The 14837-nt window shown below is 48.3% G+C and overlaps 1 protein-coding gene across 6 annotated transcripts in view; it reads right to left on the bottom strand.

Moving 5' to 3' along the window:
- The window catches only part of DCUN1D2 (defective in cullin neddylation 1 domain containing 2), a 230305-nt gene that overhangs the window by 190749 nt on the left and 24719 nt on the right, over positions 1-14837 (bottom strand). The window lies entirely within an intron of this gene.

Here is a 14837-nt window from a genome sequence, read left to right as displayed (position 1 = left end):
ATTTGCCCTGGCAGACTGTTAAATATGTGCACACACAAGTCGGCTCCCACGTTAGAAGAACTGCTAGATCACGGGTACTGTCGTAACGGGTACACCCATTAGGGCAATGACTTGGAATATACGCGGCCTTAACACACCGAAGAAGATAAGACAGGTACTAGAATTCTTAGATAGGAACAATGTGGTTATAGCCTTGTTGCAAGAAACCCACCTCACTAGGACTTCTGAGGATAAGGTAGCTAGGAAATGGGCTACGCACAGATTTGCCTCTTCATATTCGTCGTATACTAGGGGGGTTTTGATACTCATAAAGAAAGGGGTGGAGTTTCAGGTACTGGACTCAGCCAAGGACGGGGAGGGTAGATCGGTGATGGTCCTGGATAAACTAGGCCCGGTGCAGCTAACAATTGTCAACTTTTTTGGGCCGGTAGTAGATGACACTGCGGCTAATGAAAACTTGTATCGAACCCTGATAGAATGGCCTGCCACAGCAATACTATGGGGTGGAGATTTAAATACTCAGCTGGACCCTAAGTTAGATAGGTCTAATCCACAGGGGGCTAGGATGGTCAAGGTGGTGACATGCGTCACCAATGCTATGGTGGAATTTGGACTGGTGGATGCCTGGCGACACAGGAATGGGCAGACACTGGCAGGCATACATGTTACTCCGAATGGCTGGGCTAGACTGGATTATTGGCTAATAAGTGAGGATGTTAATGCATGGGTGAATGAGGTGCGGATATTGCCGAGAACGTTGTCGGATCACAACTCAGTGTTACTGACGGCTACACTTCAGCAGAATCAGAGGCCGCCGTTCACGTGGAGATTCCGTGCGGAGGCACTTCTAGACCCCACATACGCAGAGACCTCAGGGTTGCTATAGAACGTTATTTTGAAGAAAATACAGGATCAGTGGAAAGCCAGGGACCCTATGGGAGGCCTTCAAGGTCACGATTAGGGGTACCTGTATTAGTACGACGGCGGGAATTCTAAAAGACATACGGAATAGGCTGCGCACTGTGGAGAACAGATTGAGGGACCTCGAAACCCAATACGACATGACACATGATACGGAGACACTGGCAAATATACACAAACTGGTAGAAGACTACAACGAACTGGCAGACACTGAGGTCAAATATGTTTCCAAACGATATATTGCTAGACGATATGGGGAAGGCGGACGACCCGGCAGGTCACTAGCGGCTAGGCTAACATGCAGAGCTATGCAACCACTGATAGATTGTATAATTGACAGTAATGGAGAGAAACATCATACAATCATGACTATCTATGCACACATTTAACTGTTATATTTGTATTATTGATGTGCTGTACTACTTATGTGTAACCCCACTCTCTTGCTGGCATTCCCAGCCGTGTAAAGCGCTCTGATATCTGCAAAGATCCTGTTCGCGCTATATAAAACTTTCAAAATAAATAAATAAATAAACCAGGGACATTTTGGAACAATTTCGCACTTTCTACGGAACATTGTACACTTCGGGGGGAGGCACAGATGGTCGGGAGCTAAACAAATACTTAGATGATATTGCCTGCGCCTGGCTATCAGACGATCAAAGGAAATACCTTAGTATACCAATAGATGTAGAGGATGTGGAAACAGCCATCAATTCACTTCCGAATGGGAAGGCGCCAGGGCCGGACGGACTCACAGCTGAGTTCTACAAGGCATTTGTAAAGGTTCTTGCGCCTCACGTTCTGGAGATGAACGCTGAGGCTTACGAGACTGGCAGGTTACCACCAACTTTACGACAGGCAATGATTATTACACTACTAAAAAAAGACAAGTCCCCGGAGGACTGCAAATCCTATTGTCCCCTGTCCCTTATTAACATAGACGCAAAAATCCTAGCGAAAATCATGCTACGAGGCTACAGCCGTTGATGCCTCTGCTGGTGTTACCTGATCAGTCTGGGTTCATCCCTGAGCGTTCCACAACTAAGAATCTACGTACCATATTTTCTATGTTACATGTCCTGCCCCCAGACCTACAGGCCGTCGCGGTGCTACTTGGCGCCGCGAAGGCATTAGATTCAATTGAGTGGAGTTACATGATACACATACTGTACAGGATAGGCTTCCCTCCCATGTTTGTTAACTGGATTAAATTACTATATACCGAACCCACTGCGAGAGTGCGTATAGGGGGCGACACTTCGGATCCATTGCGGATTGAGTGGGGCACGCGTCAAGGGTGCCCATTATCCCCGTTGTTGTTCGCCATAGTGCTTGAGCCGCTAGCGTGTAAAATCCGACAACTTCACAAAACTGCGGCGCTAAACTTTGACAATAGACCAGTGGTAATTTTGCTGTATGCGGATGACATGGTGCTATATGTCCGGGACCCCTCTACGCAGCTGTCCCCTCTTCTGCGCAAATACGTGAAGTTTAGTTTGTACTCTGGGCTCCACATAAATTGGGAAAAAAAAAAAATAAATAAATAAAAAAATCGGTGATCATGCCGCTAACTGCGTCCACTAGGGCTCCGTCGGTAGAATACCCGTTGCTGTGGTCTGTGGAGCCAGTGAAGTATTTGGGTGTGTGGGTGCACAGAGACCCAACGGTAGTCGTAGCGGAAAATTATGGGACGGCCTACGCCTTGCTGGTCACGCAGGTGGACAAATGGTTGTGCCTTCCACTTTCGCTGGCGGATCGAATAGCTGTTATAAAAATGGTGATTCTACCTACATTTCTGTACTTGTTCTGCAATATCCCGATCTCCCTGACGATGCATTTTTTTAAAACTGTTCAAACGCAATTGCGGAGGCTGGTTTGGGGCGCGAAACAACCAAGAATTAGCTGGGACACGCTCACACTTCCATTCGAAAAAGGGGGGTTTAAGGCGCCTGATGGAATATGCTACTTACCAGTATGCATCTGTTCTTGGCATGAAGGGCTGCTGACATTCATATCTGTGCATAGATCGCCGCCTAGTGTTGGGTCCGGATGATTGCACATTGTTGTCCTGGAAGAGTTTTCGAAGTATCACGAGATAGGTGGCTCCTCCCCTGGACTACAGTGCGCAGGGGCATCCTCTCCATCCCCAGATTGTTTTTCGCCATTGTGGCAGAGATGGAGTGTAATACTGTAAGTGATGACCATGCCTGAAAATGCTTCTGAGAGCTGCAGCTGCGACAGGCACCGGGGAGGAGGGCGGGCGATATGAATGTCAGCAGCCCTTCATGCCAAGAACAGATGCATACTGGTAAGTAGCATATTCCGTTCGAGGCATGAGGGCTGCTGAATTCATATCTGTGCATAGAATAAATAGCAGTTTCCTCCTTACCGGCGGGTGCCCGTGCCAGCTGCAGCAGTCTGAAAGAGAGTTCTGAGAACAGCCTGTCCTACAACAGCTTGCTGTTTGGAGTGTACATCTACGCAGTAGTGTTTGGTAAATGTATGTATGGTGGTCCATGTGGTTGCTCTACATATGTCCTCTAGAGGAATATTACCCAGGAAAGCCATGGAAGCCCCCAACTTGCGTGTGGAATGCGCTCTAGGGGGAACTGTTAATGTGTGCTTAGCTTTTTGATAACAGATCTGGATACATTTAACAATCCACCTGGCTATTCCTGACTTGGAGATAGGGTTGCCTTTATGTTGTGGAGAGAATGCAACGAACAGTTGTTTAGTCTTTCGAAAGTCTTTTGTCCTGTCGATGTAATACAGGAGAGCTCTTTTGACATCCAAGGTGTGCAGTGCTCTGTGTCACTGAATCTGGGTTAGGAAAGAAAACTGGCAGTTCTATATTCTGGTAAAAGTGGAACTGCGAAACCACCTTTGGCATGAATTTAGGGTTGGTGCAAAGCACCACTCTATTCGCATGAATTTGCAGGTAGGGTTCCTGAATTGTGAGAGCTTGCAGTTCACTGACCCTCCGCAGCGATGTATTAGCTATTAGGAAGGCCACCTTCCAGGTGAGGAACTGTAGTTCACAGGAATGGAGTGGCTCAAAGGGCTGCCCCATGAGTCTGGTGAGAACGATATTTAAGTTCCAGACTGGTGATGGGGGATTGTATGGGAGGGATTACTCTCTTAAGTCCTTCTAAAAAGGCTTTAATGGCCGGTACCCTGAAAACGGAAAGTTGCTGCCTGTTTTGAAGGTAAGCGGCTATGGCCGCCAGATGGATCCTGATGGAACTGTACGCCAGGTTGCATTGGTACAGATGCAATAAGTAACATATGATGTTTTGCGTAGATGCGTCCAACGGATTAATGTTATTGTTGGAGCAGTAAATAACAAACCGCTTCCATTTGGCTGCATAGCAGGCCCTGGTAGTCGGTCGTCTTGCCTCCTTGATGATGTTCATGCACTCAGGAGGTAAGTTCAGGTATCCAAACTCTATGACCTCAGGAGCCAAATCGCAAGGTTCAACTGTTGGGGATCTGGGTACTGAATGACGCCATGGCTCTGAGTGAGGAGGCTGGGAGTGAGGCGCAGCCGTTGGTGAGGCACCACTGAAAGTTCCAGGAACGTGGTGTACCAAGCCTGCGGTGCCCACGTTGGAGCAACTAGTATGAGTGTCATGGAGTGTTGTCGTAGTTTGCGCGCCACCAGAGGTATGAGGGGGGCTGGCGGAAAAGCGTACGCAAATCTGTCTGACCAGTTCATCCATATCGCATTGCCCTGAGACTGCGGGTGTGGGAACCTGGCGGCGAAGTTTGGGCATTTTGCGTTCTCGCTTGTGGCGAAGAGGTCGATGTCTAGATGACCCCACTGTTGGAAGTACGGAAGGAGAACCGACGGGTGGATCTCCCACTCGTGCATCTGATGACTGTGCCTGCTGAGCAGGTCCGCCATCTGGTTGTCGACACCCGGGAGATGCTCCGCCATGAGGAAGATGTTACTTTGAATGGCCCACTTCCACATGCTCTGGGCTAGGTGAGACAGCTGCGGGGAGTGCGTGCCTCCCTGTTTCTGGATGTAATACATGGCGGTCATGTTGTCCGTCCGGACTAACACGACCTTGTTGTACAGGTGCAGCTTGAATGCCTTCAGTGCCATGAAGATTGCCATGAGTTCCAAAACATTGATATGCATCCGTTGCTGTTGTGCTGTCCATAGTCCCTGCACCGTGTAGTGGAGGACATGCGCTCCCCAACCCTGGAGAGATGCGTCTGTCGTTAGCACTATTTGTGGGACAGGCTCTTGGAACGGTCGGCCCCTGCAAAGGTTTTGTGGGTTCCACCAATGCAGAGAGCTGTAAGCACGACCGGTCCCCAACACTAGGTCTTTTAGATGGCCATGAGCCTGGTTCCACTGACGGGCTAAGCATTCTTGAAGGGGTCGCATGTGCAGCCTCGCGTGCGGGACAATGAATATGCAGGATGCCATCATGCCGATCAGTTGCATGAAAACTTGCGCTGGGAGGGATCGCTGAGGTTGGAACCTCCGGATGAGCGTTTGCATGCTGTTGACCCTGGCTGGGTTCGGCTGCGCCGTGGCCAACTGGGTGTTTATTGTTGCCCCCAGGTACTGCTGCACATGGGATGGCTCTAGGTGAGACTTCGCGTAGTTGAAAGAGAAGCCCAGACTGTGAAGGAGGTGAATGGTTCGCGACATGTCGCGGCCGCACTGCTCGGCAGATTTGGCCTGCACGAGCCAGTCGTCCAGGTAGGGGTACACGTGAACACCTTCCCTGCGAAGGTGTGCTGCCACAGTCGCTAAGCACTTGGCGAAAACTCTGGGAGCAGTAGTGACCCCGAACGGCAGAACCTTGAATTGGTAATGCTGACTGTTTATGTGAACCGGAGATATTTTTTGTGACTTGGGTGAATGGGAATGTGGAAATACGCATCCTTGAGGTCCAGGGTGGCTAGGAAGTCGCCCTGATGGAGCAGCGGCAGGACTTGTTGTAAAGTTAGCATGTGAAAGTGCTCCGAAAGGATGTATTGGTTGAGGGGTCTGAGGTCTACAATGGGCCGCAGGGACCCGTCCTTTTTTGGAATCAAGAAGTACAGGGAGTAAACCCCTGCACCCCTTTCCTCGGCAGGCACGAGTTCTATGGCTCCTTTTTGCAGCATGGATAGTACTTCTTGCTGCAATAAGAGCGAGTGCTCTGCAGACATAGGACGGTTTCTTGGGGGTATGTTGGGGGGAGTGGAGGTAAGCTCTAGACAATAGCCGTAACGGATAAGTTGTCTCACCCACCTGTCTGCTGTGATGTTTTCCCAGAGCGGCAGGAACTGCTGGAGTCTCCCCCCCGACAGGTGTTAGATGGTCGGGGGGCAGTGACATGAAGTCACTGTTTGCTGGGAGTGGAGTACCTGGCGTTGTTATTGCCGCGGCCTCTCCCTTTGGTGTTGTTCCCACGGTATCCACCTCTGGTGTTTTTAGTGTAGGCAGATTGCGTGTTGCCCTTGGCGTACTGTGAATGCTGTTGAGCCTGTCCTCTTGTTGCTCCCCTGTTACCGGAGCGATGAAAGGAACCGCCCCGAAATTGCTGTGACTGGAGAGCCCCCATGGATTTTGCCATCTCAGTGTCTTTTTTCATTTTCTCAAGTGTTGTGTCAACTTCAGGTCCAAACAGGAAGTCCGGATTAACCGGCTGATTGAGAAGAGTAGTTTGGATCTCTGATTTAAACCCTGAGATGCGCAGCCATGCACGGCGTCGCAGCATCACGCTAGTATGGACTGCCCTTGCTGCAGTGTCTGCTGCATCCAGTGCGCATTTGATTGACGCATTGGAGACCAGTTTACCCTCTTGTATAACCATTTCCGCTGCCTCTCTGTACATGTCAGGCATGTGCTGCATCAATTGTTCTAGGGTGTCGTAGTGCGCCCTGTCGTACCTAGCCAACAGGGCCTGTGTATTGGCTATTCTCCAAATGTTAGCGGCTTGCGCTGCCACACGCTTCCCTGACGCTTCAAAGATTTTGGACTCTTTGTCCGGAGGGGGAGCGTCACCAGTTGATTGAGAATTAGCCCTCTTGCGTGCATTAGCCACCACGAGGGAGTCCAATGGGAGCTGGCCTTTGATATAGGTTGGGTCCACTGGAGCAGGCCTATATTTTTTGTCGATCCGGGGATTGATAACCCTGGCTTTGGTTGGCTCCTTGAAAATGGCTGTGGCATGCTTGAGGACTCCCTTAAGCATGGGCAGAGTCTTGGTGGTGCGTTCAGATGTGGAGAAGGTATCAAACAAGAAATCCTCATCCACTGGCTCAGCATGCATCTCGACGTCATGGTTGAGGGCTGCTCGCTCTATTAATGCATTGAATGCTGTAGTGTCCTCAGTTGGTGATGGTTTTACAATGTAGGACAGAGTCTGGAGCGGTATGGGGGTCATCAGGGTCATCGCCTCGATCTCCCGCTCCTGACCATTGATTTGAGACATCTTGATCAGTGTCAGTATTGTAAGAGAAGCCCATTTGGCTATAGTCCGCATTCCTGTCCTCCTCACTTTGTGTTGGAGATTGAACAGTATGGTATGAGTAGTCCTGAATAGGTTCAACAAGAACCGGAGAGGTGGTGGAGACCATCTTCTTTTTGAGGGGAATCCTGTAACCTTCTAAGGGATGTTCAGGCGCGATCTTCCGCTTGTGGACGATAAGCCTGCCCGACTCAGAGTCAATAAACAGTTTTGCCTGGTTGTCGTAAGAAGGTTCATGATAGACGACCTGTGCATGGGAGGACACCTTCGCCATCTTGGAAACCTCAAGCTGCTTTGGACGGGCCGTGGGCGGAAGGCCAAACTTAAGCGGTGCGCCTCCATCCTTGGGCGTCGACGACAAAGTCGGGGCGTCCTTGGCTTCGACCCTTTTCGCCAGCCCAGTCTTGAGTCCTGAGAGGGGTGGCTGAAGACCTTTTGCCAACGGAAGTCCTTTGCCCTTCTCGCCATGTTTGGTCGTTGACGCGGGCACCGACGCCGAGGCCGTTGAGGAGACGTTCTCGGTGGCTGAGCCCTGCTTCGAAGTCCCCGTCCTGGCGCCGACAGGTGTCTTCGGCGCCGAAGGATCGTCTACAGCCTTCGAGGAGGTCTTTGATGTCGAACCGACCACCATTTTGAGTAGTTTCGGCTCCGTCTGTTTCGGTTTCGATTTCGCTGAATCGACCGATGGCTCCTTCGAAAGGGTCTTAGCCTGGCTATGTCCCGGGTCTGTAGACCGAGAGGATGGATCTTGGCTAAGGCCTTTCGGCGATGCCTCGACCGGAGCCGGAGAGGGCTGAATGTTAATGATAGGCCCCGGAACTGCGGGCGGACTCGGTTCTCCACCGGAGTCGTCATCAACTGCCGCAAGGGCCTGATCGTCGTCCCCTACCTCGACGACGTCCTGGTCGTGGGCGAAATCCTCATCTGGCTCGTCCATCTCGAAATTGGAGTCCTGCTCCGACGCCGGTTCCGACACTTCTTCGGGAACGTCGTCTTCCACCTCTTCCTCATCCTGGAAGAGTTCCTCGTCCCCGGCATCGAAGATGTTTGCAGGTGCTGGTGCCGACCGCTGGGCCGACTGTCTTGCCGCGCGTCGAAGTTTAATAGTCTTTTTTGAGCGGAACCTTGAGCAGGACTCAATTGGATAGAGTAATATTTTCAGGAAATGCCATCCACTTCCTTCCCCACTCCATGGTGAGAGACTGTTACTCAGCGCTGAAATAAATTCCCCTCCCCGAGACACCCACAAGGTGTGCTATGCTCACCTCTGAACAAACCAAAATGCTATCAATGCTCCTCTAATCTCCTGCCGCTTCAGCCTCTTGCAGTAAAAAAACAAGCATTTACAATGCAATAGGTCTCCAGCATTAAAGTTTGAGTTACTGGCATTGTAAATGACAATGCTTTGCATTATTTTTTTTTATTTATTTACAATTGGTATATAAACATTGTTTGTGAATGGTTAGCTGTGAGGTGAGGTGAGGTTAGAGGTGGTTGGCAATGAAACACAACACCTGTCACTACTTCCTGGATGGGGAGGAGGGAGTATAGAAGCCCATTTGGTAGTGAGATGGAGGGTCATAAAGCTAGGGAGAATATTTTCTCCTTCCAAAGACCATGACAATTGATTGTGCCAATGTTTGTTTTTAATGAGCCTGTGTGACTACAAAAGTTATCCAAACGTATGCAAATGCGCCAACCCCACTACACTGAGGCATGTTTCCTGTGCATTACACGCAAAAAAAAAGCCCAGGCCGATTCCTCGCCCTGCTTATTTCTTATTCAGTTTATTTTGTCCATTCTTATATCCTGCGAGCCTTTAAAGGTGTTAAGGCAGAACTATCATAAATGCACCAGGGCTTTTTCCAATGGGCAAGGCAAGGGTTCATTTCTTTCCAGATGTAAATATGGAGGGCGGTTTTTATTTTCATTTTTCAGTTTAAGGCGATAGTTCAAAAAAAGGAGATTCCAGGGGACATTGTTGATCCAACAGCAGGTGGTCAACAATTCTATTCAGTCTTTATCTTCCTGGTTCTTTCTTGCCTCCCATGTGGCATTTAATGAAGGCTTTCCAAAGTGATCTAACTTCTGAAGCAGTGGCATCATCTGTACTTTTGTGTAGTAGCCCATCTCTTTATTTATTATGACATTCTTCTAACACAGAGATTTAGTGTACTATTGTTTGATGTTCGACCGTTGCATACCTTCGGTAGGGTACCCTAACATGGGCACAGGGCTATTTGATAAGTGGTTCTGAAATTGCTGCCAAGCGATTATATCTGACTCAGAGCTACTAGGCATCACAAATTGCCTCTTCCATACTTTAATGCAATTTTTAGCTTTGAAACCCCATCTTATTCTCCTCAAGCTGCCCAGCCCTTCATAGGAGCCTACTGCTTGCAGCTTTGCCCTTGGGTGCTTCAAGTTACTGATACCTATTGTCAAGGGGAAATCCTTGCGTTCGCACCTTTTCAGTACGCAGTTCACTGCAGATTACTCCCAACTGAGGATGGACCCCAAAGGCACACAAGAGGAATTATTCGGCCACTGGAATTAGTGAGTCTAACAAAAACAATGTTTGTGTGGCAGGAAATGCCCCCGGAATCCCGCCGCGGCCGCACCGGAAGTCAGGCAAGGTCGCCTGTGACGGGGGCGGGGCCGCGTCCAGACCGGAAGAGGAGGCAGGCGGAGTAAATGCATCTTGCGGCCCGGGGCTCATGTGAGAAGTGGAGAGCCCCGGGGCCGCCAGCAGGAGGTTGCGCAAGTGTTGCGGGGCTCCCTTGACCAAGAGGGAGCCCCGGGAAAGGAGCTGGCAAGAGCCGCAGCGTCAACTCTGCGGAGGGGGCACGAGGCACATGCCGGTGCCTGCCCCTGCCTCGTGCTGAGAGCGGAGTCCCCCAAGATTGGCCCAGTAAGTTAAAAAGGGCTGGGGGGGGTCTCAGTGCACTCGTGTGTGTGCTTGTGTGTGTATGTATGTGTGCGAATGTGGGAGGGGGGCCTCGATGCACTCGTGTCTGTGTGCGCGCGTGTGTGTATGTGTGGGAGGGGGTGTGCTTGTGTGTGTGCGCATGCGTTAGCAGGGGGAGGTGTTGGTGTGTGCTTCTGCTTCCCAGGAGAGGAGACAGGAGCTGGCCACAGCGAGCGCGTTCGCGTGGCCCGCTCCATTCCCCAGCGCGCGGCCAGCTCCTGTCCCCTCTCCTGGGAAGCAGAGTCGCTCACAATAGGTCTCTGGCGAGACCGCGCTTCGCGCGGTTAACGCCGGAGACCTAAAAAACAAGCGATATGTCCCTTGAAAACAAGCCTGAGACATGCTTGGATTGCAAAAAGATGCCCAAAACTAACGCAACACCACATAAAGCAAACAAGTTGTTGGAAAATATTCACCGGACGAATGAAATGTGCATATTTATTGACTTTAATGTGCAATTTTAATACAAGCGGGTGGCATGCAGAATAAAAAGAAAGACGTGCGGCCTCCCGCAGCAGCCGTCATACTTCAAGATGAAGCTCGGCGGGCGCCACTCTGATAAAGTGAAACATAACATGAACATTTGTGTGAAGTGCTTTTTCAGAATAAAAAAATAATAAGCCAGAGCCAGTAAATAAAATGGCACGAGTGGAAGGCTATAACTAATGGGGCACTGCATGGTGGGAGTTAACAACCGACAAAAAGAAGGGACAAATTAGAAAGATTAATCACTTGGAAGTAAAGCTTTTACTGTACTATATCCGTGTACAGGTATTGAAGATTTTCTAAATGTTTGCATTCAAGAGTAACTCTGTGTGCAACTGACAGGTGACTTACATTTATTATGCTACAAAATAATGTTGGCTGTGCAGAAAAAGTTGCCAACAGAAGAAAAATTCTACGTAGTTCTTCAAGAGCAGCAGTTCAGCAGATTGACAGTCCTTATAGCAGCACATCAGTTCCTCTGACAGATGCTCTTCAAAGCTCCAAAAGCGTCTGAATTGGTGGGGTCAGAGACCCAGTACCTACACCCAGTGGTCCCTTTAAAATGGGGCCGACTTCAAAGAAGGTTTAAAAAAAATAATATATTGACATTTAAAGCAATGAACATCACAAAAGGCCATGGCCTTAAATATAGTAAACACTGAAAACTACAGCAACAAGCATAGGGGGGTGGGGGGTGAGGGGGGAGAGGAGAGAAAAAGGCAGAGGGAAAGGATGCATGTCAGGGCAGGACCACAGAACAATATAATGTCCCCTACTGACAAAAGCTGGAAGAAAAACAGATTAAGTTAATTAAATCTATAATGAGAGGAAGACTTCAGTGCCCAAACATTTTAATCGTTAGGGCGTGCTGTAGTCAACGAGTACTGGCTTATTCAGGTGAAGTGGGGGACGACATGCAGTCCACATCAATGCGTATACGCTTACAGGGATGCCACCACAGATTCGGGAGCTCGGGCATCCAAAGCAGAACTTGTCTCAGCAGGCTATCTAGGAGGGGAATCCTGATAACATAAGTATGATAGCCACGGTTCGCAGATATCTTTGGGGCGAGATGTTGGTGCCATTTGTTCCCAGTAATTGGCAGGTTGTTCCTGACCGTAGACCACATCTTGTAACCAGGACTTAGCTTTGGGCATAGGTCTCCTTCCCCAGTGCACAGCAACTTAGCGATTTACCAGGAGCAAAAGCATACCTGCCAGGCAGCGAGAGTCAGGAGGGATATCTTTCTCATATCACAACAGGCATACCAGTGGGGTCTGCGTCACCAGGCGTTCTGTGATCTTTTGCAGAATATGATGTACTTTCTGCCAATATTCTTCCACCCGTGGACAGTCCCAGGAATGAGGCATGCAGAGCCAGGCATCGCACATAGAATGCTTCTGTCACCAGTCCTATGAACTGCATTTGTGCCGGTGTATGGCAGAATTGATGAAGGAATTTAAAGTGGATGAGTCTCAGTCTGTAGTAGAGCGGCAGTCTGCAGTTGGGCGAGAGAGCGGCAGTCTGCAGTTGGGCGAGAGAGCGGCAGTCTGCAGTTGGGCGAGAGAGCGGCAGTCTGCAGTTGGGCGAGAGAGCGGCAGTCTGCAGTTGGGCGAGAGAGCGGCAGTCTGCAGTTGGGCGAGAGAGCGGCAGTCTGCAGTTGGGCGAGAGAGCGGCAGTCTGCAGTTGGGCGAGAGAGCGGCAGTCTGCAGTTGGGCGAGAGAGCGGCAGTCTGCAGTTGGGCGAGAGAGCGGCAGTCTGCAGTTGGGCGAGAGAGCGGCAGTCTGCAGTTGGGCGAGAGAGCGGCAGTCTGCAGTTGGGCGAGAGAGCGGCAGTCTGTTTGCAGCAATATATTCATTGCTCGTCTGTGATTAGTGGGCCCATGTCTTACTCAAAGAAGGGTCTTTGAAGTGCAAACATGGGCTTTCTTTCCAGCCCTGGAAAAAAAATTATAAGTATGTGGGAGTGCTTGCAAAGTCGAATTGATGGTAACACATGCACCTGTTCTTTATCTTTTGGTTTTAGCTCTCTTTCCAGGTCCTCAGGATAACCCTAAAATAGAAAAGGGTTTGAAACGCGTTGACTGTTTATGTCCAATTGAGTACTTTTGACAAATATGGAGTATGAGGTCCAAAAAGTTTCATATTAACTAATGAAATTAAATTTCCTATGAACTGAATACCAAACTGTTTGGCCAAATCTCTCCCTGAGTCTGTGTTGCATCCTAGATTACTACTTTGGTGTACCTTTTAACCTTTCCCCAGGGTTCTTTCACTTCTCACCTCTTTTTTCCTTTCCAGTGTTTGATGAAATTTGAGCTTGCTCATTTTTGTAGAATGCTTTTAATCATGAAATGTAAATGTAATGTCTTATTTGTAAATGTAAAAGTTTATGTTACATATTTGTATTGTGCTTTGTGGTCTGGAAAACGTCTAAAATGTTCATGAAAATAAAAACATGAACGGGTTCTTTTTGAAAAAAGATACAAAACTATAGTATTAACACTACAAAAACATTAAAAATAAAATGTCAATTAATGAATTAATGTTTTCAATCACTAGGAGTGTCACGTGAAATTGCTAGAAGTGAAGCGGTGAATATTTATCAGTATTGGCAGTTGTTTTGTTGTATTGATTATAGATTGGTCCAGCCTTACTGATTAAGGGCCAGAACCTTTTATTGATTAGTACTAATAAATTACAGAACCCACTGATCCATCCAGCACAGAGAGAGTGTAAAACTTGGCTTTGGGCCTTCCACTGTAGCTTCACTGTAGCAGTATAAAAACTGAAATTCGCATACTCAAAATAAACCCATTTGACTGATTAAAACCACCCTTTTCATATTTAATCAGAAACTACTATGTAAGTTTTGTTGCCTAAAAGGAAGGATGCATGGTGTTTAAAAGTAAGACATGTACAAATGTAATGTTAATAAGTCTTTACATGGACTAGCACCCAAAAGCTATTTTTCACTGAGGGAGTTCTAGCTGTTCAATGTAGAAAATCAGAATACAGATGAATATCCCAATATTGTATTTCACGAAGAGGACTAGCTGGAAAAATAATTAGACAACTGTTTTTAATGAATATTATAAACCTAAATCAATGGTAAATTCATATTTTTGACAAATCTTAAGGAAGAGTAACTTTAAGAAAGTTACCTTTTGCCTACCGTTCCTGTAGGCTAATTTGCATTTGCTCTCTAACTTCCCCCAGCCAGTGATTAGCATTTGAATAGGTGTGATGTACGCAACAGGACATGATCGGACAAAATGAGCAAAGGTGGCTCCCCTGAATCTCAAAGATTATGCAGAGTGAGGGATGAGAGCATCGTTTTAACATTATATTGTCAAATACTGCTTTAGCGCGAAATCCTGCTAGACAGATCAGCTCGGTTTTACATATACCACTGAAGGCGCACTCAAAGGGCGGGGCAAAAACAGGGCGCCAAGACAATTATCGTGTATCCACTGTTAAGATACTTGAAGTCCTTGTTTTTGTCTTATCAGAATTCGGTCTCTGGGTTTTAAGTATAACGCTTAGGGAGCACTTCAAAGTTGCTGCATCCCCCTGCTTTTGTCCTACCAGACTTCTGTCTTTGGGTTTATGGGGGTGGGGGGGGTACAGTGGCTGCCTTAAACTGAATTTTAGCTGTGGGAGTATTATTATAATATGCTCTCCACTCAGCCTTAGCTCTAAAATTTAATGTGATTGAAGACTTATGACATCTTGAAATTGCCCACATTGAATATATTTGGTCGCAGAGACTTGTAACCTGTTTAGAGCATGCCCAGGAGGCATTCCTACCCACTAGCTTGTGCTAGGCATAAATGTGACGGCGCCAGGCATCCTCTTCAGAGGACCTGTGGACCTGAGGAAGAACAGAAGAGGGCTGGGGCTGCTATCTGCGACCTGAAAGGAACTCAGAAGGACTGGACCAGTGCTCTCTTGTACCCAGTAGAAAGAAGAAGATTTAAAGGG

The sequence above is a fragment of the Lissotriton vulgaris genome, chromosome 8 (genome assembly GCF_964263255.1).
Source record: "Lissotriton vulgaris chromosome 8, aLisVul1.2, whole genome shotgun sequence".
NCBI lineage: Eukaryota > Metazoa > Chordata > Amphibia > Caudata > Salamandridae > Lissotriton > Lissotriton vulgaris.
Note: the sequence above shows the minus strand (reverse complement) of the source record. Positions and strands in the feature narration are given on the sequence as shown.